We start from the raw sequence: 4,286 nt of genomic DNA, 5'->3' as shown, positions 1-4,286 counted from the left end.
CTGTGGAGCTGAGCGCTCCCAAGGACATCATTCCTCGATAACACCTTTACTGGACTTTGCCCGGAGGCTCAGCCACCTGGTTTCACGACCCTTTGACGTCACCGCCTTCACTCATGTCTTTGTTTTGCCCTTTGTTTTGTCTGAATGTTGCGATTTGTCCTAATGTGTCCTTCCCTCTTTTTTGTGCTGTTTGCTTTGGTTTTGTCATGATCCGTGTTTCTGTGTTTTTTTTTTTAGTTATTTCTGTTTATTTGTTATCCTGTTCCCTGTGAGTCTCTGTCTCTGTTTCTTCCCCGTTGATTGTTCCCAGCTGTGTCTCGTTCCCTTGATTACCCCTGTGTGTGTTTAGTCCCACCTGTTGTCTGTGTTCTTGTGGGTTCCTTGTCTAACGTTGTGTGTTCGTCGCTCCTTGTTTGACGCTCCAGGTGAACTGCTAAGTCCTGGATAGCGTGAGCTCTCGGTTCCAGTCCTGGTTTTTCTGTTGCTACCGGTGTTTAGCTGTGAGCTAATCTTTCTGCCGTCCTGCCTGTGTTGGACTGTTCTGAGCTCATCTTCATTAAATCACCATCATCTCCATCATAACCTGGGTCTCGGCGTCTCTCCTCACCTCAACCACCACATCATTCTTGACAGGTTTATTTTGTTTGCATTTCCTTTTAATTCCTGTAAAACACTTTGAACTGCCTTGTTGCTGAAAATGTGCTATATAAATAAAATTACCTTATGGTAGCTGATCTTATTTCCTGTTATAACCTGAGCCAGTGGGAGAAGATAAATATTGAATAGGAGGGTCCTAGGATTGGTCCCCACATGTGACCTTTGACCTCTCTGATGAGAAGGTTTTTATTTAAACAAAGTAATCCCAGTTCTTTATATCAGGCTGGAACCAGTGGAGCACTGGACCGGAGAGTCTGACCCGACTCTCCAGTCGATTCAGTAAAATGTTGTGGTCAATACTGAGGTCCAACAGAACCAGAACCAGAACCAGCACTGTGGTTCTTCAGCAGTTCTGGTTTCAGGTTTCCCTCTTCCTGTTAAACAGGAACAGATTTCAGAGAAATCTTTTTCACTGGAAAATAAAAAAAAGTTGTAAAGAAATATTTTCCTGGCTCAGCAGGATTTCAGTTTCATTTCAGGTTTCTGTTGTGGAAAAAAAAGAGAGAGAGAGAGAGAGAGAGAGAGAGAGAGCGCTCCGTTTTCCTGTCTGGTCTCAGACAGACGAGGTTTCATCTGTGTGTCTGACAGAAAACATCATTAATTCATTCAGATCTCAGAGAAACGGTGAAGGAAACATCTGGATCATTCCTGCTCTGTAAGTCCACATTTTCTCTTTGCTCTGAGATTTAAACATGGAGTCGGATTCATAAAGATTAAAATCTTTGTCATAATAAATCATGATTCTCATGCTGAAGATTCATGTTTAGCAGTGAAAGAGTTAAGTTTAGAGGATCAGAACCTGCATGTTATTGATCTACATTTATTAGATACAGGGACAAAGGAAAGACATGATGAGTTTAACCTGATAATAAATCAGTTCACCTGATGTCAAAGGTCATCCACCTGGCAGCAACAGGTAGAAACAGGAACATCCTTCCTGGATGATCAGACCAGGTCTGGAGTGAAGCAGCGATGGACAGAAAGAACGAAGAACCGATGAAGAGGAGCTGCAGACGAGGAGGAAACTCAGGTTTCCAGACTGAAGATCAGTTCTGTTCCTGACGACACGGAAACATCCGGATAAAAATGAGTCCAGACTCCAGTGAAGCAGCAAACCGTCACATTGTGCAACATTAACACCATGTTGGGCTAACAGAGTAGATATGAACCATGTTTGGAAATATTCAGGTTTTTCTCTGGCTGAGCCAACAGGAACAGAAATCATGACTAAATCAGAACATGCAACACGATGCAGGTTTTAACTTCTGTTAGAGTCTCAAATCAACATAATTAGCCAAAAAACAAGAAAAATCCTGAAAATCCATATTTTTATGTTTGCTGTGTAAATGTTTAAATCTGCCGTCTGTTCAAAGACGATTCTGCTCACATTAAACATCCCAAAGTTTGAAAAACTTTCATTTCAAAGTAGATCATTGGAAGATTTTCATGTTTTCAGCTGAAAATATTTTAAACTCACCTCCACTGCTAAATATTTAATCCACAGACATGATATGTGGTCATGTTTTAACCTCCTCCATTGGGTTTCAAAAATCTTTCAGGAAATGCTCTGGGCTGAAGTTTTCCTTTCAAACTGCTGCAGAGTTTAGTGAAGTCAGAAGAAAAACGGTTCCGATATTTGCAGAGTTTACTGATCTGACCAGCCTGAGTGCAGCATCTCTCTGCGGTTCCACTGAATGAAGAACTGATGTGAAACAGGAACAATCTGAGATCAGAGATCATCTCAATGCTCTGGAAATGTTCCCGATACGAGAACACGTTCTGACCGCTTCATGTTGCTGAATCAGAGGACAGACGGACAGCTGCTCACTAATTATCAGCAGACCAGACCCGATGCAGCCACTGGTCATAGCGAAGGCTTTTGGTCAACAAGCTCTTTCTAAGTTTATCCAGATGCTACAGAAATCTCAAGACTGTGTTTGAATCCTAAATGCCAGCAGAGCTCAGACCATCGATGAGGACAGGAATAAAGATCCATGTTTAAATGTTCCAGCTGTCATAAAATCATCAGACAGAGAAAAAAGACGTTAACTCAGTAGCACTGGAAGCATTTACAATAATATTAGCACTTTAGCTATTTTTAGCTTTTACACAGCAGATTGCACCTGTTAGCACTTTTGCTAACATTTCAATTTTAGCTCATTTTGATGAAACTCAACTTATTTTACTGATTTACTGAATGCAGTAAATCAATGTTAGTAGTGATAACATGCATGTTATTCATAGCATTTTAGCTCATTTTAGCCTGTATGCTAATGTCTGCATACTGAACAGTGATTTATTTCAAAACTAAGCTTTATATAAAGCATTGAGTGAGTCAGTGTTGGTCACCATGCTAATGCTACTGATAGCATTTCAGCTAACCTTAGCTTTTTGGCTAACTGTAGCTTGATGGAGGACATGACTGCAGATAAACTTACCTGTAGCTCTTGTCCAGGAGAAGTTCAGGACTTTTTAACAAGGAGTCAATGAAGGGAAGCTAAAAAGAGATTCTCTTTTTCTAGTCCTGATCAGAACTAGTTTTGGATCAGCTGACAGCTTTTAATTGACTTTGTGGACTTCCTGTTTAATATCGGGTCTAAATGTCCTGGTCCAGTAATAATGTGAAGACATTTGATGTCATGTTATGGTTTCTAATCTTTGGTAGTTTAATATCACCTAACGGACTGACCCAGGGTTTCATCCACCATCTGATCTGTTCCTGGACAAACAGCGCCCTCTGGTGGCCAGCCGCAGAGCTGAAGGAAGGACGCCAAGCTGAACTTTGACCTTTGACCAGAGCATCTTCTGGGAGACGTAGTTTGACCTTTTGATGTTTGTTATTTTGCTTCTTTTTATCATTTAAACGTTTTCTCACCTTCAGGCAGCCTGACAGCGTCAGAGGAGGAGGAAGAGTAGGAGGAAGAGGAGGAGGAAGAGGAAGAGTAGGGTCCGACTGATTCTGACTGAAACCAATTCAACCAGTTGATCTCTGACAGGAACCATGAAGCAAACATCTGCCAGGCTCCTGCTCTGTAAGTACAGACTCCAGCTTTGAGTTATGACATCTGTATGATCATTTATATCTGAGTTATGAAACTATTTTATCAGAATCATATTTAGTTTATTATATTTATTATAGTTTATTCTAATTTCTCTTTTCTATAGTTTTGACCCTGGAGCTGTTCTGCACACCCAGCCGAGGTTTGATCACTTTCTGGTTTAAACATTTTCTAGATTATTGAGTGACAGAATTACATATTTTCCTTTATGTTGTTAACAAGACATGAAAGCAGAAACTGGAAGCTAAATATTATAATTATATTCTTCCCAAGCAGAGGAAGTCAGTCCTCTTGATTATATTACATAGATTATGACTGTAACATTTATGCTCCAACCAGTCATTACATGTAGTTGAACATCTTTAGTAACCTGATTATTGCTGCTTGAAGCAGCTGAAACAAACAGGATGTTTAGGAGTTTAGATGAGAATAAAACCAGCAGCAGTTTTTCCTTCCAGCCGTTCGTCTGACTGTGAGTCCCAGCAGATCTCAGTTCTTCCAAGGAGAATCAGTGACTCTGATCTGTGAGGATGAAAACAGCTCTGATGGAGGAACTGTGAGGAGAAACAC

At 40.6% G+C, this 4,286-nt stretch overlaps 1 protein-coding gene and 1 long non-coding RNA gene across 2 annotated transcripts in view; one reads left to right on the top strand and one right to left on the bottom strand.

Moving 5' to 3' along the window:
- The window catches only part of LOC106940593 (uncharacterized), a 12,398-nt gene extending 9,011 nt beyond the window's left edge, over window positions 1-3,387 (bottom strand). The window contains exons 1-2 of the long non-coding RNA XR_001423144.1: window positions 3,096-3,387; window positions 1,540-1,715 (exon numbers count right to left, since the gene is read on the bottom strand). This is a non-coding gene — a long non-coding RNA (uncharacterized LOC106940593). The remainder of the gene's footprint in view (window positions 1-1,539; window positions 1,716-3,095) is intronic.
- The window catches only part of LOC106940591 (low affinity immunoglobulin gamma Fc region receptor II-like), a 16,843-nt gene continuing 13,754 nt past the window's right edge, over window positions 1,198-4,286 (top strand). The window contains exon 1 of the mRNA XM_015023371.1: window positions 1,198-1,312. The gene's annotated coding sequence lies outside the window, so the exon portion shown is untranslated. The remainder of the gene's footprint in view (window positions 1,313-4,286) is intronic.

This window comes from Poecilia latipinna, unplaced genomic scaffold, assembly GCF_001443285.1.
Source record: "Poecilia latipinna isolate Pla-1442-1.1 unplaced genomic scaffold, P_latipinna-1.0 Scaffold3290, whole genome shotgun sequence".
In the NCBI taxonomy this organism is placed as follows: Eukaryota; Metazoa; Chordata; class Actinopteri; order Cyprinodontiformes; family Poeciliidae; genus Poecilia; species Poecilia latipinna.
Note: the sequence above shows the minus strand (reverse complement) of the source record. Positions and strands in the feature narration are given on the sequence as shown.